We start from the raw sequence: 27,935 nt of genomic DNA, 5'->3' as shown, positions 1-27,935 counted from the left end.
TGGGGGTTCATGTGGACATAAAGGATTTCCGCAGCTGCGTCTGCACGAAAGAGGCCCAGCTGCCAAATCAAGAGAGCTTTTCTGCTCCTCATTCGTGGCTACTCCAAGGTAAGGGGAGAGGTTTCAGGTTCGAACCCCACTATACACTGTGTTTTCCTGACACCGCCTTATGTTTCCGCCTGCTGACTTCTTCTTCGTAACAGCCGAGTTTTTCGGAGGAGTTTGAACCGTTGTAATTTCCTATTTGAAAGAATCTAGTTTTCCCTTTCAATTTATAATCCTGTGACTTGGAAGAAACTTGAGTAATCTGACGATCTTTAAATTGCGCTGAATGTGCACTCGAAATCCGCCCTTACTAGAAATTTGTGCTTGTCAGTATATATTCGAATGTTAGTGCAGCATTCGATTTCAACTCCGCTCGTATATTCCAACAACCTTTGTTCTCCATCTTAAAAATCTCGAGTAAGCTCATCTGAAAAAGGCCCCACGATTATGCAAAACGGCATTAAATCCAGAGCAGTCGCTGCCTGAAACACATTTGTACAAGTCACACAAGCTATTTTTTTTTTCTAATTTAATGTATTTTTTAAATTTTATTCATTCACAAATTACAACACAATTACGGCCCCATATCCAGTGGTTAGTATCGGGCCCACTGGAGATCTTATATGGGCATGATCTTATAACAAAGCAAAAAACAAAAACAAAAAAAAATGAAGCAAGTATATTACGTTTACAAAGTCAGTCAACAGCAACATGTTCCCTTTTTTGTTGTTGTTATCCGAAATACACTTACTCAAAATAACAAGAATGACACAAAATATGACGAAGAACAAAGCAATTAATATGATATTTCATCTAGTACACGATGAGTACATTATTATGTTATTTTTTATGTCTGTAAGCGGTCATTGGTGTACTTAATCTGCAAAGCATACAACATGATCAGGCGTGAGAGAGTTGGTGTGACTGCTGTAGTTCATTAGGTAACGCGTTCCACTTTTTAATGCCATTACATTGTAACAGGCGTTCCCCGTAAACATTATTAGTGGGTGGAAGATTAAAATTTCCAGCAGCGAGTTGTCTAGCGTTGCGGAGTGGATGACAGAATAATGAAACGTGGAAGGAAGGTTGACTGTCATAACATTGTGCACACACACATCTGTACTTTGTAACTCTGTAGATCATCAAAGGGTAGAATATGTCGGTTTTGAATGAACGATGAAACGTGAAATGAAATGAACGAGTTATAATTCTGCAACCTTCTCACAGAATCTCAAATAAGTTTTGTAGGTACTCCTCCCCGCGATCCCAAGCTGTACTTTAAATGTCTATGAATGAGAGCGAAATACATAATTAGAAGTGTTATAATGTCAAAATATTCACGAGCATTAAGAGCACGAGCATTTGAATCGTGTTGCGCGGTTACATTCAAAGCATATTCTTTTTTACTTACCATTGATATATCACGCAAGTGATAGCAAATGTAGACTTAGATAAACAGTTTACCGCGGTATGATGAAAGATGAAAGTCACTGAAAAGGTTAGCTAGCTGTAGGACTCGAACCCACATCTTCTGGATTGCCGGTCCAGGGCTCTACCAATTGAGCTAAGCTAACACGCCTTCTCAGCGACTTCCAGGGTGCGTCATCTGAAAGGGACAAACCAGCCACTCACTCTCTCTCACTCATCCTCCTTTCACTCTTCTTCTCTTGTTAGGCAAATTGGGGCTTTGTATGTATTTGTCCCTTCTATGTTGTTGCAGCCTCAGAACATCAGTTGTTTCATGTTACCGCGGTATGTTGTGTGGCAATGTGGCAATTTCTGCTATGATTTCTGGAGAAGCTACTTTCTTGGAGAAGCTACGTTGCACCTCTGGAAATTGTTGCGTAAATCTACCACCTTTTATCTATCAAAATCTGTGAGCAACAAGAAAGATAATTTGGATATATAATTCAATTGAAATAAAATAAAGTGGAAAAGAAAAAAAGGAAGCCCCGCGAGCTACTGACCACGGCCCCCACTTGTCCGTGATCACGCCCATCTTTTTCGACTGTAAACCATGTTGGGATTTGCGCTTGTGATTCGGTCATTTCGACACGATACCGACGACGAGTACGTAATGTAACTCATGTTGTACAACCACAGAGGTCAATCCACAGTGCTTTTTCTCGAGTTGAGTTCATTTTCGTTCGAAACTAGGCGTGTGGGGTTTACGAGGCTTCCCCCAGACGTCATCCCTGGGGAACCGAGCGCCAGGTAGGGCGACAGTCTGTACCCATTTTACCGGTGGGTGTCCGGCGGTGGGTTTCGAACCAACCACCTCCCGCGCGCCGGGCGGACGCTCTACCACACGGCCACGGCGGCGGTGCGAGCAGGGCGGTTTCTGCGATATATAAATAGCACGATGTGTAGTGTGTGACCATTCACACCGCTTCTGTGTATCTCGAGAATGAACAAATTTACGAAAAAGAAGCGTTTTATCGGCTGAACAGTTCGCCGGTGTACAGATAATATTGAGAATTGCAACCTAGAGCCTGTGAGAGCGTTCGGTAGATGGCGCCAGCGATGGATTCGTTTGTGGCTTCGACTGGCCTGCCGTTGGCTCCTGTCGGCCTCCCCTCTTTCTTCGTTCTCTTTTTTCCTCGTTCTCGTCGACCAGCACCACGACGGCGGCAATGACGGAAACACGGTGGATAAAATCTCGTAGTTCCTCGTGCGAAGAACGCGATTGCGGATGGTAGGGTGGTGTGCTGCCCCATCGTTGTATCATCACGAGTAGTGCGAGCTAAAAAAAGTTTATGTCGTTGTGTCAGCGCCGCGGCTAGCCAATATGAGAAAAAAGAAAGAAAACCGGCGATCAGGCTTATCTACCATGGAGAGTAATCACCCCGTGGAAGGACGCCCTAATCACTATGTGCAAATCTACCCCCAATTATTATACATACGACAGTCAACGTCTTTTACTGAATGAGGACAGATCGCATGCTGGGTTCCTCGAACGATAATACAGCGTTAGAAAAATCAAGAATCGAAGAAGCTATTTTTCGACATCGCGCAGGGAAAAGGGACAACAGACTACACCCTGTCTGGTATATTGTGTTTTCGTTCTTGGCCTGTCACTATGTCTGAAAATCTATGAACTATATATAGTCGTGTTCAAGCTAGAAACGGCATCTCGGGTGCTAAAAGAGAATTTATAACATATTCTTATTAGTTATTACACTTATAGAACGAAAAAAAAAATTTTTTTTTCCAAACAAATTAGGCGTACAACAACACTTAAACACTACGTTGTCTTGTGCCGTTTAAAATATCGGGAGCCAAAGATACACCTGTTCAATCACGTTCAATCCACCTGCCGTTCAATCACGGCAACCAACTATACCTACTTTTTGAATTTATTCTGAGGGGGACAGCGCGTATATGCAGTCCCCCACTACCAAAAATTTCATGCCAGAGGGGATCCCCCTTATTGATCAGGGATGCCCCGGCAAATACTCATTATATACTATGTATCAAGTGTGTGTATTGTCATCAAGTGTGTCAATAGGCTATCGTTGTCAAGTGCATGGGTGGGGGGGGGGTAGCGGTTCGGTGCACCCAGGGGAGGGTGAAAGAGGGACGGAGGGAGGGGAGAGATGATGGGAAGTTACCCCATCGCCAGTGCTCAAGTGTATGCCTTCATTGCTGTCGCTACGCGGCTGCTGCGCCAAATCTTGCAAGGGTGTTTGCTCGTCGATCCTGAGACCTAGCACTTAATATTGGTTAGGGATATCGATGTATGTATAATGCGTGCAGTTAAAAGTACGTCGTACACGTTACTATGAAGTTGATCCTCCAGCTGGGCTGCATATGCGCCATGTTGTCAGTCGTACACATTTTTTTACCTCACACTGGGGTTACGATGCATGTGGTACAAGCGATGACTGCGGACAATGTGCTTTACGTATACTTTACGGATTTTAATAAGACGCGCGCGCCACCAAACGGGCGGTGCAAAGCAGCATGGGAACCTTGGGGGCCACTTTTCTGCCGTCTGTCGTCTGCTTCGGTTGATCCCGGCTGACGCTGGCGGGGGCGTTTATGTTTATTCGCTTTGAGGCGCTCGGACTCCTCGCGAATACGCGCCTCGGAGCGAATAAACAGAAACGCCCCAGTAATGTTGTTGTTGTTCTTCCTCTACCTCCGCTCCAAGTTCCCATGGGCCCTTGCGTGCAACAGGTGGCGCTGTTCCGTGATATACATATTATTCCACATATTAGCCCCCGACACTGTAATTTGCTCCTCGGGACTGCAAGTATATAGTTCCTAAACTTAGCACAAACTTTCGTACGTTTACTCCAGAAGGGCACTCACAGTGCAGAGATGCGCGCGGGTACGGTTGTACCCGCGCGTCCATCAGCGCTATTTCGTGGTTTGCGGTTAGAAATATATAACGTTTCGAAATCCGCTCGATTAAATTGCGGATAGAACCGCGCACCTCTGCGGTCCGCGCGGATATCCACATTTTATCCGCAAACAAGCATTAGTGTCTCTGTCGACGTCCCCCAGGTGGAGCCACAATTGACGTAAAGTATCCAAAATGGTGTCGAGTGTGTCATGCCTTTGCATTGCCGTACCTGCAACTGCATTTAACTGGACAATATTCTGGATGACGTAACATTCCGCAATGATTTGCATGCTCGAAAAATGAAAACGTTTGCAAGATAACATTTTCGTCACGTGAACTTTTTCCTGCAAATACAATGACAGCGGATACGCGGATATACTGAGTATCCGCGGTTGCGGCCGCGGATCTTACATGCGGGGCTACGGTGCGGGTGCGGATACTGTCAATGTTAGGCGCGATATGGCGGCGAGTCCCCTCACCATGGACGTGCCGCCTCTTGGTGGGGATCGTCGTTTCGGTTTCGGTTTTGTTACTTACAGTGAAAACTGTCATATTGGAATGAAAACGTTGTTTACTTGGAATACATATGTCGTTTTCGTCATGAATCACCGGGAAATATTACACGTGCACACCTCTTACATGTGCAATCCCTTGATACGCAATTCGATGTGCGAATACTGCCCGGGGGACATCACCACGACAGGTTTCGTTCAGTGAACACCAGGGGGCGACTCCCAAACTTATCGGCGCCAATAGTCCTCAAAAGTAGTAAAATTACTCATTTTTTCAGTCCCTGTATATATACTCGTCTTCGCACCGATATATCCGTATTGCGTTCGCTTCGAAACGATCCAATTGGACGCCCCCCCCCCCCCCCCCTCCGTTCAAGTTATTAATTTTATTGCCGAGGGAAAATCCGAACGACACGCAGCGCGAGTGAATGACGTTTACTCTTCTGGCGTCCACAGCGCCATGACGTCGTCGTGACGTCTGTCTTCATACGCTGGCCAAGGTCCTTTGCTTGTTTGTTTGTTTGTTTATTGCGTTTGCTGCTCGAGAATATATCGAAATGTAAATGTAAAAGAAGCGATAAGCAGGGACTGCTCCAAGTACAGTAGGGGGCCGGAGATTATTAACTCAGTGTCGGTGTATACAAAAAAATATGTCGGTACAATATACGTTGCTGCAACGTATTAAGTATATTGTCGTTTATTCGGTGTATTTTAAGTTGTTTTTTGGTGGGACACCGCATCGATCAAAAATTGATTTAAATTCACCAGTAAAGGAAATTCGAAAAGTAATTCGAGGAAGCGTAATGACCTTCTGGTCTGTAAACCTTTGTTCTATTTTGTTGCCCTCGGTGTATTTCCTTTCTTTCAGTTCCTTTCGGTATCGCGAACCTCTATGAACCTGTGTATCGTATATTTCGTGAACCCGTTTTCTTCGACTTCTATTTCCATTATTCAATTGTTGCATTTCAATTATTTTACTTTACAAGTGGTTTTTTTAATATTGGTTCTCATCATCACCATCATTATACCACTATAGCCCGTAGCAATCCAGAGTCTGTGAGGTCGAAATGTTGAGTAATAAAGAGCCAGAGAGAGGTACAGGATAGATAATAAAGTAGAAAAACAGCGCTTGCAACATCAGGTTTTAAAGTGACGTAAGCATTAGCAGGCACGATCTGTGTCGACGTCACAGGGGTTGGCCAGGTTGGTGCTCCTATTCTTTGCACAGCCAAAACCTGAAGCGAACGTCACTATTTGTGTTTTTTTTTCGTTTTTTTTACCCCGTGATAAGAACATACTAACTTCAAGAACTGTCGCGCAAACCATTTCCTTTGAAAATTTCCCGCGAAAATTACTTTACAAGAATGCGCGCAGCGACGGCGAACTCTCCCAGCTTATCTTGTGGCGTGTTGTGTCGTCAGATCATCCGAGCACTTTTATTGGCTGCCGAAGGTCGTCTGCTACTGTGCGGGAGCGAGGCGAACGGTCGAACACTCTGTTGCAGGCGCCGGACGGGCACCGTCAAATACAGCCGAAAAATAGAGAGAGAGGAGAAAGAAGAAGGCACGCGGGGATGAGGTGACGTTAGGTGAGGACTGGCTACAAGGAGAGGAACTTTTCTAACCTGCGAGATTGTCCTGTCCTGCGCGCTTGCACTCCGTCCATGTCGTTTCACCCTACATCCTCTCACATCTCGTCCCATCCTAATTCCTACTCCACCTGACGTACTGCTTTTCGAGCCCTTCCGTGCTCCTTTAATTAAACACGGGGCTCTCTGAGCCGATATATCGGAGCAGTACGATAAGGACACTGTCGCATCACTTTCAGTCGATTTCGAAACTATGGTGTCATTTCATTCCTCATGTACCGCACTGACCACAGTATAGAAAATCCCACGCGAAATGGTGACGTTCTTTGACTGTTATTCGGTGGAATAGAGCTCTCACTGTTTGTATACAAATGACGTCATAGTGTTCAACAGCGCCACCAATTTGGTAGAGCTGAACTACGTATCGAAGCTAGGGGCGAACAAGGTCGCACCCGAAAGCCACGGTCTTGAGGGGATTACGATGGTCCCTGAAAGGGACGCGACTTTCGTTTCTACTTTTCTTTCCATAGGAGGAAGCGAACAAGTGTCCATTCGTGGAACACAGCCCTCCCCGTCCGATTTGTTTCGGTTTCAGTCTGTCTACCTGCGTCATGATGACGTTCCTCGGGTAGAGGCGTATACATGACAAGAGCAGGCGACGGATGTTGAGAGTATATGCCGGAATTCCCTCTCTGGAAAAGGGCGGAAGCGTCATTCCCCACACCACCAATCAGAGCACGGCTTTGAGAAAGGGGATGCTGCGGCTTTTCGGCGTTTGGATGGCGCCTTTCTCCTGCGAGCGACGCCCTCTCCCTCCTCCTGTTATAGAGAGTGACGTCACGGTGATCTCGTTGTCGCCTTTAAAATTCGTTTATTTAATATCTAAGCGCCTTTTTTTTTTGGCGAAAAAATTCGCCAAGTCGATTTATGGGCCGATGCCGAACATATGTTGTATATCTGTTTCTGTATCTGTGTTTCATGTGGCGAGCCGAATTTCCCCATTCATCATCATTAATTTATCCGTTGTCGTTGTTGTTGTATATCTGTTTCATGGATGGGTTTCCAAATGCGGCCAGAAGTCGGGACGATTTTTAATTTTTGTGTTCTTTGTGGATATCAATTAGTCATGCAGAGACCTTACTAGGGGCCTAAAACATGCAAAATTAACGCGCGGATTAGTTTTTGCCAGGGTGGTTATATCGTATGCCATTAATCGCTGTGGAGTAGCTCATCATCATCGTATAATTGTCTCGCGACCTAAAGCCACTAAGGACCAGCGGCATGGCCGAGGTAGCAAAGGTGGTGCTGAAGGTGGTGGGTTCGAAACCTACAACTGGCTGTGCCGTCTGATGTTTTCCCTGGGTTTTTCCAGACGACTTTACAGACGAATATGTCGGCGCAGTTCACCCTGAAGTCGGCCCAGAACGCATAGTCTCCCCCACACCTTCCTGCTGTTCTCTCTCTCCCATCTGTCACCGCACACAGCCACGCTTCGCGGCGCTAACACGCAATTTAAAAAAAAAATGTTGAAGAAATTGCGAGGATGTGAAACTGCGTTCCAAGTTTTGCACCAGAGGAAGTTTTAGACGTGTAGAAACTCGTCACGTGATATCACGACAGGCGCCCCCCTGCCTCCAGCGAGACAACGAGAGAAAGGTCACGTGCTTACGACTACCAATGGGAATGGCCGTATAGCCCTCTCTCGTCTGACGTCATAGCTTGCCTGTGTTCGAGGGTTTGTATCTCACCACGTATAACGTCCGTACACGACACGCGGAAAAATAATTCTTTTTTTTTTCCTCGCTAGCGTACAGTTATACAATGCGTGCGTAATGTATGTATCCTCCGAGTGTATGTACTTGCACATATGCGTGTAACCACAAGCACATGTGAGTAAGACACGCATATCAAAGTGTCTCGACCACTATCAAGCTATTATGTCACCCTGGTATATGTCTTCGAGCCGGCCCGTTGGGGGAAAAACACGCGAACGCTGTTTTCCACGCGCCATCAACAACTTGGCTGGTTGGATGGCCTTGATTCTTACGTTCTCTTACATATTAAAACACGATTTCGCGGATACTTCCTCGGTGGTTGAGCGCGTTGTGTGGAGAACACGCTCAAATTACCCGTCCGCAACGCCAGAGGAGTTCCACACGGAATATTTCCATCTTATACACTCTAAAGACAACTTCACCGCATAGCACGCTGTGCGCCAACCAATGCCAAGATTGATAGGGTTATCGCTTCTGATTGGAAGAGACAGGTGGGCGTACGCCTTTTTGTGGCAATTTGGATATATGGTAATTGTCACAAAAAGGCGTACGCCCTCTTCTCTCCTCGTATCAGGAGCGATAACCCTACACTCTTAAAAACAGAGTTTCACCGCATAGCACGCCGTGCCCCGCTCATTGCCGCGAATGATAGGGTTATCGCTTCTGATTCGAGGAGAAAGAGAGGGGCGTACGCCTTTTTGTGGCAATTTGAATTTGTCGTTAATTACGTCAATTTTGGTAGTAAGTTGAAAAATATTCAACGTTCTCTGTCATATTATTAACTTCTTGCGCTGGGTGTACAAGCAACGAGCTGTTAAAATACGCTCTCAACATAAACTGCCTGTCTGTTGATTTACGCTACTTTTAAAAATAGAGTATCCTATTTAAAAGTAGAGTACCCTATCGTTCCGCGGCCCGATAGGAACAACGGACTCAGGGTAGCAGGGTGCTCAAGCTATTTCCGGCTCCCAATAATATTGGGGTTTTCACTCCACATGCCTAGCACCCAACCCGTGTTTTGGGGGTGCACGCGTGGTTGGGTACCAAAGGGTACCGACCCTTTGGGTAGCAAATTTGTTTCAATTTGGTACCCAAGCTCACCCCAAAGTGAACTGGCGTAGCTCTCGGGCGGCACGAGATGTTGTAAGTTATCTAGCACCACGGAAAAGAAGTAAAAGAAGCACACATCGTTTAGTGTAACATAAATTAGACAATAATATATGGGGTCAACACCTGTATTTTTCAAATGAACTGAATTTCGTACACAAAACGAACAGTGTAGCTACCGCTTCATCGTGGCCCAAGCGGAAGGTGCTTGCGTTTTGATACAAATAGCATATATAAATACATGTATAATAAAACACAACGACCAGGAAACAGGTAGAAATGCGGAATCGAAAATACACATACAGCAGGGCGCCGTCACGCTTAATTAATCATTGGTAGCAACTATGCGCAAACTAAATCATGGGTAGACAACAGATTCAACTATTTCCTACTCCACCGGTTTCTCCAATTCCTCTATGGTGCTTGGCGAAAAAGAAAATTTAAAGACGTCCGTCCTGCATTTGAGTTCCTTTATTGAAAATAGATGAAAGCCTGTTTTGGCTTCCGCGTGGCTTTGACCTACACATAACCACCATTTCAGATCGGTGTGTCAGTACACTCTTAAAAATGAACTTCACCGCATAGCACGCTCCTAGCCAACCATCATCTCGAATGGTATCGTTATCTGCTCTGATTTGTTGAAAACGGGAGGCGTACGCCTTTTCTGTGACAATTATGAACAGCATAAGTGTCACAAAAAAGGCGTACGCCTACCGTTTTGAACAAATTGGGGCAGATAAAGATATCATTCCCGATGATGGTTGGCTAGGAGCGTGCTATGTGGTGAAGTTCATTTTTAAGAGTGTACTCCGACTAATGTGCTGGGTATCTTGTGACCACCAAAGTGGAGCGGGCTGACCACTCCTTCACCCCTACGTATTTCACCCCACCACCCGCATTTCGGCCTATAGGTCCGAAGTCCTGCCTCATCAATACGCTAGCTGACTCTGTTGATGTTGTGAGGAGTTTGCGACTCCAGCTTCCTGACGGTGACATCCCAGTTATGAGATGTCAGCGATTTTTATACGGCAATCAGGGAGTTGCGGTCCGGTCCCGCTTACTATGTAACCATTTAATTATGTATAACTTCGATACAAATCATGTAAATGCCCGTATGATTTTCTTTCAATAAATCCGCTTTTGCCAATGTCCCGTGCCCCTGACTGTGGGGTTTCGTTAGCCCCCTTCTCTTCCTTCCCATACTCACTTTCCCCTTCACATTCCTGCGATTTATTTTATTTCTTCCCGAATTCAGTCCCTTGTTATATACCTCGTGTGGCACGGGGAATAATTCATTTAAATTTCCTCCCCTTTCCTTTTCATTTATTTAATCCTTCAGGCACCCCTGCCTCCCCACTTAACCTATCACTCTAATACCCCTGTCACACGGGCAGTCTTCAATGATCATTGAAACCAATGACCATTGAAAATGCGTGTAGTGACACCAAGTGTGTGACGTGTCAACTTCCCAAAGGGTATTGGATTCAATGTTCCCCGACAGGTTGACACGTTACACGCTAGGTGGCGCTACACGCACTTTCAATGACGATTGGTTTCAATGATCATTGAAGACTGCCCGTGTGACAGGGGTTTTATTCAAATACACCCCCTTCGGTGCCGACGAAGCTGTCGTTGCGTCGAATCATTGCGCGGGATGGCTAGACGCCCGCCCGCTGCGCCAGTCTTCAGTGGAAGCTTTGCCCACAACGTTCTTCCTCTCCGTCGCAGAGGTCGTGCTCAAGACTGCGAGCTGGTGGGTTCGAATCCTGTCACCGGCTGTGCTGTCTCAGGTTTTCCCCGGGTTTTCCGAAAGACTTAATCCATACGAATGTCGGCAGAGTTCCCCCTGAAGTCGGCCCAGGACGCCTACTAACCCCCCCTGTCCCCCACTCCTTCCTGGTGCCCTCTCTCCATCTGTGTCCGTCTGTACGCCGCTCGTAGCCACAGTTGCTTCGCGGCGCTAACGCAAAATAAAAATAAATAAAAAAACAACACCGTGACGAGAAATGCATCGAAGCGCTCGCGTGTTCGTCCTATACACTCTTAAAAATGAGGTGGTGGTGGTGGTGGTGGTGGTGATAGGGCTTGCCGTTGTCGGCCTCACGTATGTGGGCAACGTCACGACTCACGCCCTGGGGGAATGTGCGTCCTGGGCCGACTTCTAAGGGAACTGCGCCGACATATGTCTGAAAGTGCCCTACACTCTTAAAAATGAACTTCACCGCATAGCACGCTCCTAAGCCAACCATAATATCGAATGATATCGTTATCTCCCCTGATTTGTTGAAAACAGGGGGCGTACGCCTTTTTTGTGACACTTAGGCGGTTCATAATTGTCACAAAAAAAGGCGTGCGCCTCCCGTTTTCAACAAATCCGACCAGATAACGGTGTCCATTCGAGATTAGGGTTGGCTAGGAGCGTGCTATGCCTTCATTTCTAAGAGTGTAGTTCGCGTATACGTAACTGAAAAAAGAAAAAAAAAGAAAAAGAAAAAACTTCCGGGCACTGCATGCTGCTTGCGTGAACGGCTATTAACGTTTCCAAGGGCATCCCGCGGGATTTTGATCTCTCGTGATCAACGAATTGCGCGATGCTTATCGATTTGACGTCGCCCCCCTTTTTTTTTCCGCGCTCTCTTGACGTCATATCGCTTCCCAAACGCGGCCTTCGCTAAAAGAAGAAAGCATCGCGTATGTGGTGGACAGTCCAAATCTCTTCGGCCATGTAATTTGCAGCTAGTCTTTTTATCTTTGCCTCCGGCATTCCCCTTCGCTATGAAGAAAGGGCTGGTTCTTCTTCGGAAGGGCCGAGGCCCTGCGTTTCTCTTTTGATTTTTTTTCTTGTACCCGGCTATTCAATCGAACGGTCTCTATCGCGGGACTACTTTCTTCGTTTTTCTTTTTTTTTTGAAACTTTACGTTTGGTGACGTCACTGGTTAAACGATGTATAGAGGAAACGAGTTTGTGTTTTTCGTAAGCTCTTAAAGGTTCTCGCGATTCCGTGTAATGCCATAAATTGTTCAGACGGTGACTTTTCTGAAATCCGGTGACGGTGTTAACGTGCTTTCACTTATTCTCAAATCAGATCTCGTGTTTTCAGAGCCCTACACTCTTAAAAATGAACTTCGCCGCATAGCACGCTCCTAGCCAACCATCATCCCGAATGACAACGTTCTCGCCCCTGATTTGTTGAAAACGGGAGGAGGAGCCTATTTTGTGCCGTGCATAACGGGCACAAAATAGGCTCCTCCTCCCGTTTTCAACAAATCAGGGGCGAGAACGTTGTCATTCGGGACGATGGTTGGCTAGGAGCGTGCTATGTGGTGAAGTCCATTTCTAAGAGTGTACGAATGATAGGGTTACCGCTTCGGATTCGAGGAGAGAGGGAGGCGTACGCCTTTTTGTGTCAATTATCGCGTACCCCAATTGACACAAAAAGGCGTATGCCCACCTCTCCCTTCGAATCAGAAGCGATAACCCTATCATTCGTGGCAATGGCTGGCGCACAGCGTGTTATGCGGTGAAGCTCTGTTTTTAGAGTGTATATGTGAAGCGGAAGTATCATAAAATTAATTTCTATAGTTTTTACGAGTATGACGTAATGTGGCGCCCATCTACCAACGCGTCTGGCAACATTGCTCCCCGAAGGTCCATCTCCGTCTCCTGACCGCGTACCACAGCTATTGGCAGTCTTGTGTAGTAACAGCAACTTGTATAACTATAACTATAGTTACTTTTTGCAGCAACTAGTTACCGCTTTTGCTTAAAGTAACTACGTATAAGTAATTAAAGTTACTCGGGTACGTATTGCATTTTTTTCCCACGCATCAGTTGTCTAGCGAAATTTTGTCCATGCCTCAAATGCTCTGCCGTTTTTCCCAAGCGGGAATTCCACTTATTTTGCCATCTCATATGCACAGCCACGGTGGCCTTAACTCCCATGGCCTTACACCGGCCCATAGGAAATCCAGTGTTCATAACACGGTATCACTAATATACGCTTGGACACTACAGCCGCCGAGACAATTTTTTTTTTTTGTTACACTTGTCCGACTTTGTAAAAGTGTAACTGTCGAGTGACTTTTTATCGTGAACCACGGTTTGTTGTCGTCACGCGGCAGTTTGTGACGTGTTAGCAGTGACCACGTGACAGTGACACTTTTGATTATGCTGTATATCGTGAAAAGAAGAGGGCGTCATGGTAATTAGAAAGCTCAGCAATCATTAAATACACGGTACGCGCATGATTATTTGCGGGAAATGTCATTGCACGAGTAATTGATGTCGGGAAATCGGAATCGCGAAACCGAGGTCCCGTCTGACAAGGATATAAGTTACTTCAGTGGGGTAACTATAGCTGTAACTATTTTAAAAAATGGTAACCGTATCTCAGTTACCATTTTTTCTTTCTTTTTTTTTTGTAACTTACCCATGATTGGCTGTTGGCAGACTACCATGACGTTCTGTGATGAGCAGCGACGCTCGCGCTAGCTGTTGCTATAGGAGACAGACATCGGAGCGCTTGATGACGTCACCTATTCTCAGAGAATCCGAAACTATGGACTTTTTGAGGCTTCTTTCAAAAAATTGTTCCAAGTGCGTATAGTGTTCACTGACGCCAATTATGTTTCGAGTACTGGGTCTTTTTGAGGAGCTTGATGTAAGGTGCGAAGTGAAATAAACATTTAATATAAAATAATTAATAAGATATTATTTAATATAAAACTCGGGGTAAAAATTTTTAACCAGCGCCTGCTCTACACTTTCTAGTGCTCATTTTTTTAAAGTCCGTACAGTGGCACTGAACCCTCATTTACGGGTATACAACTACCTGCCGTACACTCTTAAAAATGAACTTCACCGCATAGCAGGTTTTTAGCCAACCGTAATCTCGAATGATATCATTATCTGCCCTGATTTGTTGAAAACGGGAGGCGTACGCCCTTTTTGTGACACTTATGCTGTTCATAATTGTCACAGAAAAGGCGTACGCCTCCCGTTTTCAACAAATCAGGGCAGATAACGATATCATTCGAGATGTTGGTTGGCTAGGAGCGTGCTGTGCGGTGAAGTTCATTTTTAAGAGTGTATATCTCCGCGATCTTTATCCATACACGACATCCTTATCTTGACTCTCTAAAGGTTCAATGTTAGATGTTGTACTGATTTTTTAGCGTATATTTTTCTTAGCATCGTGAACCACTCCGTCGCAACGTTGTAACCTTGTGCTAACCTTGCTGAAACAGTGCTATGGGTATCATCTTACAAGGGTTGTGACACTTTGATGAATGTGGTTCATTACATCATGCCCACATTGTATTGCACACTAGAGTATCGAGGGAAAAAAAAAAAGGATTATTTCTTTACGTGTAGTACATGGCGAGATATAAAACCTTTGAACACACGTAGTCGTCGAGCTCTGGACATCAGAGCTTCGGCCATTCGGATTGGTAGTCGCGAGCACGTGACCTCTCTCGCGCTTCCTCACTGGCGGAGGCACCTGCCGTGACGTCAGAGCCGTGTGAGTTTCGGTATTCGTAGATTTCTACGCAGTGCGTCTATTAATTACCACCTGAATGAATTACCACTGGGAGGTACCCGGGTTCGAATCCCGGTGCCGGCTGTGCTGTTTTTCCGGGTTTGGGGTTTTTCCTGGGTTTTCCTCAGACGCTTTCAGACATATGTCGGCACAGTTCCCTTAGAAGTCGGCCCAGGACGCACATTCCCCCAGGGCGTGAGTCGTGACGTTGCCCACATACGTGAGGCCGACAACGGCAAGCCCTATCACCACCACCACCACCACCACCACCTGAATGCAGGTCCACACCGATGCAAATAATAATATTATTAGCAAATAATTATTAATAATAATTATTATTAGCGAATAATTAATAATAATAATAATAATTATTATTATTATTAGTGATAATTATTATTAGCGAAAAATTCTTAATAACAATTATTATTAGTGAATCATAACTGGAGACGAGGTGTCGCAACCCCTTCAAGGATTCCTAATATTAGAGGTAGTCCTTCTTCGTAAGGCCCTCGTCGACGTATGGGTTTCCACCCTTTACAAACACCTCAGCTGAAAAAACAAAAACAAAAACAAGAAAACACGTTCGCCGTCACTTGTGGGCCTTTCCGTAACCCATTGAGGAGTTCTCGAGAAATCATATATTGTTGATAGCCTACGAACGACTGGACCGCGGCCGTCCATGTCTTAGTGCTGAAAGGGGATTTCCCAGAATTCCGCAGAAGGTCTCTATGAAGGCATTGTAACATACGTGACACAAATTTTTACGTGTGGAGATATTCTTGTCAGACACCTTGAATTGTATTTACACAAAGCACTTGCGGTGCTCTCGTTATTTCCCTACAGACCTTCTTCAGAGAACGGGCGATGGCACCACAGTACGTTATGGCTGTATTATGGGTGTGGGAGAATACGTTCGTTATACAAGGTGTGCGTTTTCGTCATAAAAGTTTACTATACTGATATTTATTCATCGGTTTCATAAGACTCCAGCTTGACCAAGTCATAAAGATGGGTGAACAGGCATGACAGACGGTACAGTGGGTATATAAATATACAGGGGTACATACAACGTACCGCACGAACTCAAGCAGATGCTTCATCGACTTTCGATCTTCGACCTCCGACCAGGATTACAGCAGGCATCCCGCAAAGTTCAAGTTTACCGTGTCCAGCATTTCAAAAAAGCGCCCTTTACAAAACGCCATACAAAATGTATTTCTGCGCAACGATCGGCGACGCTGGGGAATAATAACCTGGCGAAAGACGCAAAGGTGATCTATATCGCGGACATGAAAACATGCCGGAGGCTGCAACCTGCTGGTCATCAATGCGTGAAATCAACGAAAGAAATCGGCAAGGCGAAAAAGCGTTGTATCATTAAAGAAATGCCACAAAGAAGAAGAAAAAAAAAATGTATGTTTACTCCGTGTTATCGGGTGTTTGATCGGACAGTACGGACGTCAATACCGGGAGTAGGGAGGGGAAGAGAACTTTTCCAAGTACAGTGGAAAGGAGGAGAAAGCGAAGGTTAGAGGGTGAGTAAACAAAATAAAAATAAAATAAATTCCCCGTCTTTTTGCAGCGTGCGTATGGCATATGAAACGGGAATCACCCACGAGGGTACCGTGCGCGTCATTTTCACGCAGATTTTACGCCTAATTTATGCGTCATCCATGCTTCTATGAAGACGACTGTTGGAAAAATTTTACGCACTCTTCGTAAATTCGTGCACCCTGGACGTCATCGTCAAACTTTTGACGTGCTCGATTTATTTTTAGCCTGTACGTCACAGCTACGTTTCAGGCACAAGTGGGCCTTTTTCAAAATGAATTTGGATCTTCTTTTTTGGGGGGATGGGGGGGGGGGGGGTCGGATGTGAAATTTAGGCGACGTATCAGCGCCGAGCATAATTTGTGCGCATATTATAATATAATCGAAATAATTAACATAACGTGCGTATCATTATCCAATAGGTACTTTGAAATACGTGCAAAAAATAAACGTAAGTTTAAAAAAAAATATTATGCGTGGCAATATTACAGTGCATGTTTAATGCCATATATATATATATATATATATATATATATATATATATTGGTTATATATATATATATTGGTTATATATATATATATATTGGTTATATATATATATATTATGGTTATAATATATATATAATGGTATTATGTGATGGTATGGTATGGTGTATTACAATTCACTGGCTTGCACTGTGGCATTGAGGAGTGCTCAGTCACCCTCCCAGGTGTATATCGCTCGCTGAGTGACCCCTGGTTTGCCAATTCGGAACGATGCGCAGCTACCCAGGGCCGACGAGCCGCAAACACGGCGAAACACGTGTCCTCTGGTGCTGCCGCATCGTTCCATTAGTATCTGTTTCTCTGCGTGCAGCCATAGAAGCCATATTAATCTGTAAGTTTGAATTTCAAACACGTCTAGTATCATTTATCTGTTTCTTTAATGGCTTTTTTTCCTGTATTATAATGGTTATAATATATATATATACGCGTTGTCCTTGCGTGTGTGTTACGTGTGAACGCACGAATACTCCAAACGTTTTGGACATGCGCAGATACAACACGAAACGACCACCAGGGTGGCCAGATTAGGCTTATGAGTAGCCAGCTTTGGCTACTTTCGGTTTCAGCTGGCGTCTTAATGTCGGAGTCGACTATTCGGCTTTTCTGTCTTTTCTGGCTACCCTTCAAAGGTTCTTCTGAGCAATACTGCCACGCAGAAAGAAAAGAAAGATGCAAACGATTTTTCGAGCACCCTGTGACACCCTGTGACACCCTGTACCCAGAAGGGGAAGGCAGGCAGTGCTTCGAAGACGATGATATATATACGGACCCACCGAATGTCTTACGTCTTAGCGTTGCAGCGTTCATATTCTTATCCCGCACATGGCATGGTGTGTGTATTATGGCGAAACAAAATTTCTTCCCTCATCGGATAACATTACTTGCACAGAAACGGTGACACACGCACACACATATATATCGGGAACAACAACTTTATTTTGACGACAATAATTAGACGCGGTTAAAAGCACAGTCAACACCTCGATTGATGAACGATTAACGAAGTGTTGGCTACTCTTTTGGCTATATACAGAGGAGTTTTTGGTCCCCATTTTTTTCTTTCAATCATCATCATCATGGTTATACAGAGAGGTTTGTATAGTTGGCTACATTTTGGCCACGTGGTGTATATACGAGATTATCCACTGCAAACTTTAGCCCCGCAGTGAGACCCTTTTTTTTTGTGTGTGTGTTTTATTGTTTTTATTGTTATTGCAGGCAGTACAAATCGTAATATACAGACGGGGGTCCCTAGCAAGCTAGTATGGGACCTCGTGTTAGTTACAATGTGAATTAGCAGCTCTATACATTGATATAAAAGGTTATACAGAAAATGCAATAAACTATGTATAATATACGAAAAAGTACACTGTGGCAGTTCAGTCAGAGGTTACGTGTTACAACCGAAGTCATATAGTAAATTCTTTTTTTTTCTTTTTCTTTTATTGAACATAAGAGGAGTAGCGTGTGCGCAATCCCCCACTACCAAATATCACGTGCACTATCGGCCCGTGCCAGTGCAATGGTTAGGTCTCGTCCTGAGGGAACACGTTCGTTGTTTGTTTGTTTGTTTGTTTGTTTGTTTGTTTGTTTGTTTGTTTGTTTGTTTGTTTGTTTGTTAAGGGGTGGGGAATGTTAGCCATCCTGGGGGAGGCTTGACTTCTCCGGCAGCCGGCAGGTATAAGCGTGCCTTCATTTTTCTCGCCATGCGGTCCCTTATTCGCCCGAGCGGTTAACAAAAATCGGATTTATATATAACGTGCGCGCTGTCAATATTTTTATGGCCTTCGCCTTTTTTTTTTTTTCTCTCTCCCTAAGATAATTTGCGGGCCCTTTATTCGAAAGAGGTTAGTGTGCAGTCAATAGGTCATTCCCCTGTTCCGGCGTTACCATTTCTGTTTAGTTTGCTTACCTTTAGAGCCTGCAATGCAACCGAAGCGCCGGAGAAAATTGTCCTATAATCTGCAGTGTGTAGCGTAATGCCAGAGAGAAAGTTTGTCGAATAGACGGGTTCACAAAATCCCAGAGTTCTTTGCGCACGCATTGCATCCTGGGCGCTTGCCGAGCGGGGGAAGGAAGAATAATCCTTCACATTTCACTTTCGATGACCTTGACACGTCGTGGACAATGGACCGGCAGGGGAGAAATCGAAACAGTTTGGAGGTCACCCGTTTCTTTCGTATTAGTAAACTCCCACAGTTCAAAGCGACGCTAAGCACTCTGGGATTTTCTGAACCCGTCTATTGACGCTTGAGAAAATGAAAGGACGCTTGTATACAGGCAGGAGGAACATCTAGTGCAGCACGAATATGCGTGCCAGTCATTCTCAAAAGTGAAAAAGGTGAAGTTACGGGTTTGAAGTTGTTGACAGTATAGCTATCTTTAAACACGCAATAGAAAACACGCACTTTTAGTGCAGATATTCTATTCGGCGCGAGTATCTGTGTGGAAGTTCAATAAGTACGCATTTTGTCGCAACGTGAAGTGATTTTCCGGTCTTTTCTTTTTGTTTTCCTTCTTTTTTTTTTTTTTACATCCGATTCTCCAACTCGGACACTAACTAACTATAGGACGTGTTTTGGCCGCTTATGTCCGACACAGGGAGGTTTCACAGTATATACAGGGTGTCCCAGAAAACGTGTTATTGAATTATAATAATAATTTTAAAAAAACTACACCACCTAGAATTATGCGGTCAACGGCATCTGTTCTTACTAGGTTTTTGCCACCTCCTGATGTGAATGTCGTCTAACGTAAGTTTAATTATGTAAATTTTTGCGAACTAAAGTCGGAAATTTGCCAAGTAAAGGTCACTTTTTTTTTACCCCACCAATGTGAAGAGCGTGTCCAATTTACTCAAATTAATGATAATTGACGGGGGATATTCAGGAGCTATCCCATCGGAAAAAATAGCCGAGCATCATGCTTTTCGGAGCACCGGACGCGATAACTTTTTGAGCGCAATCCCTCACCCTATATCGTCCATCTGTTCTTTGAATTTATATGAGGGGGATAGCGCGTACGCAGTCCCCCACTACCAAAAATTGCATGCCCCATCTGCCCCTGTTTGGGGTAGTGGCAGGGGTCAGCCCAACCGCAGTGCAATGGTTAGGCCTCGTCCTGGGGGATCCCCCTATATGTATTGGCATCATCGTGGAAGACCAGCCATATTGGCTGGCTCCCTTTAACGCAACAAACGCACTAGTCTACAACCATCGCAATGCCAACACCCAAAGACGAGCTCACGGCAGGGGGATCCCCCTAGTTGATCAGGGATGCCCCGGCACCAGGTAAGTATGCCTCAGTTTCTGTCGCTGTGAGGCCCATCCGCCACATCAGTGTTATTTCGAGAGGTGGCTTGCAGGTCCTTACTAAGCCTCAGAGCTGATTTCCTAAAGAATCTTAAAAAGCTGTCGAACAGATTAGCTTCTAGCATACGTTGACATCATGTTTGCTTATTCAAGATTGTTGTTACCTGAAATCCATACGAAAATAGGATTTTCAAAATGTTGATTGTGCTGCTGTCACTGCGCTTGGGGCCCAGGACCTTCTCAAGCTGCTTTCAGCAGCTTTTTGTCCTGGGTACCGCACTGTACATTCAGTGAAATCAATAAAGAAAAAAAAAAGTGTTTCACTTAGCAGACTGCTTTCTCTTCTTCTCTCTCTCTTCCGCACGTGCTGGAGGTTTTCCTCCTCCGTTTCTCTCCTCCTCTCCAGTCGTCGAGGGATGCAGACATGTCTTTGGTGCGCTGACTGTGCATTCACACGAGCGACATCCTCCCGGAAGATTCTAGTGGAAGAAGAAGCGAAGACACTGCTCACAGAGACGAAGTTCCGTACCGTGTTATGTCAGCATTCACACGGTGTGGAATATCGGGAGTGGCGTAGTGCGCACATAGCAGACGACACTTAGCAGACGACACCGTCTGCGTCTTTCCTGTCGTCTGCTACGCAATATCTTGTGGCTGTTTCGCGGGATATTCCCCCACGCGGTTAGCAGTGTACGTGAACGTTGGACGTTGAGTGCTCGCGCTCAGAAAGCTATGACGTTTTTCGCGTCTTCCGCTTCTCCTGGGAATGTCTCTCGTCTGAATACACGGTGAGATCGAGCCACGCAAAATCTTGAACGTGGAGCCTCCATCAAGTTGGTCTACTCTACATGGACTTAGTGCAATCAGAAAACAGATACTCGTCAGACTGCCAAATTAGTCGATAACGTATACCTTGCCACATTTTTTTTTCCGATACGTTGGATCAAAATTAAAAATACCCACAAAAAAGTACATTTTAATCTATATAGTCGCTAGTATCTATTAATATATTCCACGTATCTCCGACCAGATAACCTGCCGCAAATATGTTTCGCAAACACCGCCTCGAGTGCATATATAGGACGATAAGAATCCAGCCTACCACGTGTATATATGGTTGAGAGATTACAATCGATCTTGGTATAGCGAGAGACCTGCTTTCACGCCGGCTGTCGCATTCTGCCCACTGTTATAATTTATATCGTTCCGTGAATCTGCGTAATATGTTTCCGAGATCGTACACGACCTTTCGATGAGTATCATATATAGAGCTCGCGCTTGCGCTGTGCATCAAGCAGCCTTCAGTGGGGTCGTTCGGTTAATCTACGCGGTCCATCTTTAGGAACATTACGTAAAAATGGGAAGGAGAAAATCACAATGGAGGAGTGATCTGGATATAGACAGGTAGAGGAAAATGATCGCTTTCTTTACTGATATCCAGGGACACGTCCGGTGTATATAAGATAAGGAAGTATCTTTAGCGATGACGTGCAGCATCAGGTAATAAGATCATTCTTATTCCGTGTTGGCGGCGCGACGCAACTGTGGCTTTAAGCGGCGTACAGGCATGGACAGAGGGAGAGAGGACAGCAAGAAGGGGGTGAGATTTTGACATTTGTCTGGAAACACGACGAGCAATTGGGCTAGTTGGTGCGAATGCATAATGAAGTAAACACGACGCAAAAGACAAAGGGACGGAGGAACGCCCGGAAAACCTAAGGAAAACCTCAGACAGCACAGCCTGTGGTAGGATTTGAACCCCCACCCCACCCCCCAGTCTTCAAAAACGGACGTCTTGAAGTCCATATCGGCAGGGGATCAAAATGTCGGGAGTGCCCGTCCGTCGCTGCGAGTTTTGTTCCTGTTGAGACATTTCGTTCCAGTCTACCCTGTGTAAGTATCGCGCGTTAACTGGAAAGCCAAAGACTTTTCGTACGCCATGCTTTGGGTATATCATTTTGACACGTCACGGGGAACCTATTTAGGAATTCCCTTTACGCGGCTACGCAGACAACTGTAAAACCGAAACTGGAAAACCAGCGGTGATGTCACGCAGCTGGCTACCGATTTCAGCTTTACTTTTATCGGTTTTTATCTTTTCCTCCTCTCATTGCTTCCTCCATGTCTGAACGGAATCCATCGGTGATCAACCTGCACCGTTGTTGCCCTCTCACTGAGGAGCGTGCTCTCCACTGAGTTGGTCTCTCCACTGTGCTTCTGACATCACACGGAAACCAGGAAGGGAATAATTCCCCGTTTTACTGAATTATTTCACGTTTCTCAGCAAAACTATAGCTTGATAGAATAAGGAGAAGTTACGCAGCCAGTAGATCATCGTGAAAATAATAAAAAAAAAAAAGGACTGAACTTTGCCAGCTTTAGCATGCACTTCAAGGAAGGAGGCGTTCACTTGTTCTGCATACCTCCTGAAGACATAACACTTTCCGGGCTGACATGCTTTCCCATCTTTAGGGAAAGGTATGCTTTCACATTGGGTACACTTTCCAGATGGGTATAGGCACAGTTCTCCCTCAAGTCGGCCCAAGACGGATACTAAACTCCCTGTCTCCCCTTTCTTCCTGCTATCCCTTTCCCACCTCTCCACGACTGTACTCAGCTCATAGCCACATCCGCTACGCGGTGTTAACAGGCAGGGCATACAGACAGACGTCAAAGCAGCCGATCGGATCGGCTTCTGTAGATGAAATATTTCTAACCAATCACTCTGGGACGTGTCCTATTATGAAAGGTAAAAGAAAAAAGTTTGTATTTTGTTTCAGAATTCTGAATTTTTTCATTTGAAAATGCATCAAATTATTTTTTTAACAAAGTTGACGTTTGCTACGAAGAAAACACACCGGACCTCCGTACACATTGGCAAGGTACAAGCCATTGGCCCCGCGTATAGCCCCACTTGCTTCGCGGCGCCCCTAACATCGAAGAAGAAAAGAGGAAAACAGACAATAGGAAATGATAAGAGGCCAGCCGGTCTAGATGAGATTGGATAGAAAAAAAAAAAAAAAAGCACGGAGACCTTGTAAGAACCCAGAGAGACAAAATCACAATGAAGGATAATAATGGATCAAGGACAGCTAAATAAAAAAAAAAGGTCAACCGTGTTGTTTTTAATTTCCACGATTTATCGGAGGTCAAATGAACCGAAAAACTGTTTTGGCGCGGGTTTTGAATGCCCTCTTCCACTACGGAACCGACCTCGTTCGTATCAAGATGTGAAACAATAGCAAAAGTTTCAGTGCATCGGGGGGCATGCAAGGATGAAACTCCCCAATTATCATCATCCTCAAATAAGGTTGCTGTTGAGGCATGCGACGAAAGGGATACGAAAGAATCTGTCAAATCCATGCTCGGGAATGTGATATCGTCCACTTCAAAGGAGTGCATCGACTGACTTCCCAAGCAGCACAATGTACTGAAAGTCAAGTGCAATAGGGGTGGACGGTATTTGTCTTATCAATGTTCTTTACCCAAGCAGCACAATGCACTGAAAGTCGAGTGCAATAGGGGTGGACGGGTAGGTGGAAGGCCTTGAACACACTTGTGAAACTAAAGAACATTGATAAGACACATACCGGCCACCCCCATTGCACTCGACTTTCAGTACATTGTGCTGCTTGGGATATCGCATCTTCGGAACCGTTATACTCGTAAACGTCCCTTCCGCTCTGCTAAAACTTATCTTTTGAGCAACCCTGTATTCTTCAGACCACCATGCAGTAGGCGTTATCTCGCCATTTTTCTCGAGAGCTCGCCGTTAAGTGTATACTGGTTCGGGTTGGTGCACGGCAGATGATACCCCGGGAGGAGCTCTTGCGTCAGAAAAGAAATTAATCTTCCAAGGGTAACAGGAATACCAGACCGTCGCCTACCCAAAGGTGCTTGAGCGGCTGATAACGTTCTAGATATATTGATTGCTCAGCAAACAACGTGTCGTCTAGGTGAGCGGAGAGCTTCTTCAATCGGTTGATCGATAACTATAGAGATATCAATCCTTTCCGGTCAAGTAAGATAAGGAATGTCTGTAGCACCGATGTATCTCGCTTGTCAGCAGGGTGTACGAGTTACACAAGACCATTTACCCCCCCGGCTAACGTCGACGTCAAATTTTACAAAATTGCACGGGTGTCGAAGAACGTACAGGTAAGCTTTGACTTGCACGGATGGTTCACGATCAAGATCGCCATCCTCACTCCGATCGTCATCGTCATCACTCGTCGTGTCGTCTGCTGCCGTCGGAGCAGCTGTGGCTATGAGCAGTCTTCAGTCTGGGCAGGTCACGTGGGGCAGGTAGAGACAGAGAGGACAGGAGCGACAAACAGGGGATGTCCTGGGCAGACTTCAGGCGGAACTGTGTCGATACTTCTATCGGGAAGGCCGGGATGGTGCCGCGCCCATATCGAAATCAAGGTCACAGGAACGACTTTTTTGTTCTTGTCCGTATCGTACACCGTATCGATCAAAGATGATCACAGAATGGTTGATCATGTATTCTTATGTATTCTTAACAACAACAACAACTTATACTTACTTTTTTTTCTGCCAATTGATAACTTATTATATTTTATCCAATCATGTTCTTTCTGTTTGGTCCCAACATAAATGTTTCTGTAATTAGCCACGCGAGATGGAGCAACAAGATGAGGAGAGGACAAAATCATAATTGCACTTTCATCGTAAAAGCGTCGTCTGCCAGTTTCGTCTTCTGGTTTCGGTTTCTGTTTCCATCCTGCACGACGTTGCGACCAAATGCCCGCATGCTCTGCTAAGACGTCTTAACAACCTCGCGTTTCACAAGTCTCTCTTGTCTTCGACCTTGAGAATAAGGAGCAGCGGACCATTTTTTGCTTATCTTCCAGACAGTAAGCGATAAAAAAAATGATAATGAAAAGGTGAAAGAGAAGGGCGAACGCGAACGAGTGAATGCGAAGCAGATGAGATGTCTGCATCAGCTAGCATGTCGTCTGCTACCTTTCTCCTCGCAAGAAGGCGTCCAGACGTTCACACAAACGCTCTCTTCGTTCTTTACTTGCTTACTTGTTTATTTCAATGTTTAGAACTCGCTCGTTGTTACCGGAGGAGATGCCGGAGGGTATCGGTCCTGTTTAATGGATCTTTATGTGCATCGCTCCGTGGGGTGTAATACTGATGCAATGAAAGCGCATTTCCACGTGTGAATGAATAGGATTTGCTTTCTAAAAGTGCGTTGAATAATTTCTCTGAAGATACTGTGGACGATTGCAAGGCGTATCTTGTGTAGCGTTGCACGTAGCGTAGCGTAGCGTTTCACGTTGTGTAGCGTGTGTAGCGTATCTTGTGTCACATAATCTTAGAACTGAACCTCTACAGAGTCGACGCAGGGCATGAGCATGCTATACGCTATTTACGTCGCTAAATTCGCTTCTGCTGAGTTAATTGGCTTTCAATTTATTTTTCTGACGTTAGTGACACCATCCCCCTAAATTCTTCTTCTTCTTTTTTTTATTGATAATATTCGCGTGGTAATGAGACAGGTCCTTCAAACTCGGCTGTCCGTGGCGTCTATAAAAACAGCATTTTTTTGTTTCTCTCTTTCTTCATCTCACCTGGCACCTTTTTGAAGTTGAGGGCTCCGTTTCTTCAAATTTTTTTGTATTTCCCAACCTCAACGCGGAGTTTCAAGTAAATTCCACCGGTGCATATGACACCAGTGGCGGATCCACAGGGGGGGGGGGGGGCGATCACCCCGCAAAACGTCAGTTTATACAGCCTCACCTTGAGCCTTTGAGGAGCTCACCCCCCCCCCCCCCCCCCCCGAGGAGCTGGATCCGCCCCTATATGACACGCCCTTATATCGCTTTTTTTTTTTTTTTTTTTTTACACAGTTTGAAAGGCTTGTTGTCTCCGAGGCTATACCTTCATTGTTTTTGTGGTCTCCAACATATAGACATTTTTATGGAGACCTAACCACAACAAAACCGCTACCACAGCATCGAACTCGTGACAGGTTGCTCTGCACTGTCTGTACCTTACACCGCCATACATCCTGGTACCCGTCCATGTAGGAAAACGGAATTTGCACCGCTATCTTCACATTCTGCTCGGGTTTATATTCGCATAACTTCCGCTCTGCGCGCCACATAAGCTTCCTAGAGAGGCGACGAACTTTAGTCTGTACTAAGCAAACATGTGCTGAGGTAGCTTCATACGTCACGGCGTCAGGGTGGCCTCAGCATGATTTTACAGCTAGGTACATTACTGCTGCTTCTGTCGAATAAATATTACTATCAAATGTCCCACTAAAACGCCATTGAGATCATCTTTATTAGATCGGGTAGCGAAATGTTGCTCAGTTAAATCGTTTTTGTGGTCTTCCAACGTCAGTGTGACTTGTACATTGTGTTTTCGGATGGAAATCGAACGCTTTTCCTAAAGATGTACCCTGAAAAGTAAAACTCGTTTATCACGTGACAGTTTTATAGAGTACATTTCTTTCTTTCTTTTTTTTTCGTACGAATGCAATGATCCTGGATATGCGGATATACCCAACATCCGGGTGCGGATGCGGATGGTGTAAATATTATCCGCGCTCATCGCTTAGATCGATATAAGATGGCTTATCGATAATAACGATAGTATTGATAATGGAAATAATAATTCGTAGTTTTACCTTGCAGAGACAATGTATAAGTTAATGCAGTAAGTTAAGAATGACGCCGTCGGTCTGTGAATTAATTGTTCCAATGTGCCTAAGCAACTATGTACCATGCCACCGCGTTGCTGACGTCATAGACCAGGTTCGAACCCGCGCCCTTCGTATCAAAGCTCTATCGAAGAGCGCTGCAAGCAAGCGCTGCAAAGCAAGAAAATATTTTCTTCGCTTTACAAAAGTACGAACGCGTCAAAATTATAATCGTATTATTGATTGTCTCGTAAAATTTAAATTGTAACATATGATTTTCATTCTTTTGCTTTTTACTTAAAACATTCGCCCTGTGTAGTCTTTTTGTTTCTTGAGGAATTTTGAGAATATTTCCTCTTTCTCAGTTAAATTTTGTAAGCAACCTTCAATGTTTTTTGTTTGTTCCATGAAACCTCCGTGTTACTTATTTATTTACCTCAAGGTTGCATCATGGTTTATTGATTTTTGTTGTTATGATTCCGTTTTTTAAGTAATAAAGTACTTATAAGTGAAAAAAAATAAAATAAAATGGGAGACATGGAAAACTGATGCTCCTCTCTCTGGAAGAACATTGTCGATAGCTGAATTTTAATTTTCATTTTAACATTCATCATCATTCGCTACTATTTTGTGTTACCAAGATCCCTGCACAGACTATTCAAGGTTGACTTCGATCGCCTAACTCTGCATGCAGCGCATATTTCTTTCCACTTCAGCTCGCAGTCTTGTGCGCATCACTGCATCCCTGTTGCTGCTGAACGAAGACTCCAAAATGTCTACATACAGAGTAAAACAAGCAAGCTTTTGTTCGTCAAAATTACTCAGCATTTTATGGCCACTCGCTGCGGCCAAACACCTTATTATGTACCCTTGCTCTTCCCCCTGTGTCAACACAACTGCTTGTATGCAGATGAGCTTTCTTCCTCTTGCTTTTCG

General features: G+C 44.8%; 1 non-coding gene and 1 pseudogene across 1 annotated transcript; both read right to left on the bottom strand.

Annotated features, from left to right (window-relative positions):
- Positions 1–1,546: 1,546 nt before the first annotated feature.
- Trnaa-ggc (transfer RNA alanine (anticodon GGC)) lies at positions 1,547–1,619 on the bottom strand. Its single transcript has one exon. It is a non-coding gene; the product is annotated as a tRNA-Ala (tRNA).
- An 18,399-nt stretch (positions 1,620–20,018) lies between these two features.
- Positions 20,019–20,155, bottom strand: LOC135393603 (U1 spliceosomal RNA; annotated as a pseudogene).
- Positions 20,156–27,935: the final 7,780 nt, after the last annotated feature.

Source organism: Ornithodoros turicata, chromosome 4 (assembly GCF_037126465.1).
Source record: "Ornithodoros turicata isolate Travis chromosome 4, ASM3712646v1, whole genome shotgun sequence".
Lineage (NCBI taxonomy): Eukaryota > Metazoa > Arthropoda > Arachnida > Ixodida > Argasidae > Ornithodoros > Ornithodoros turicata.
The sequence above is the reverse complement of the archived record's forward strand: the minus strand, read 5'-3'. Positions and strand labels throughout refer to the sequence as shown.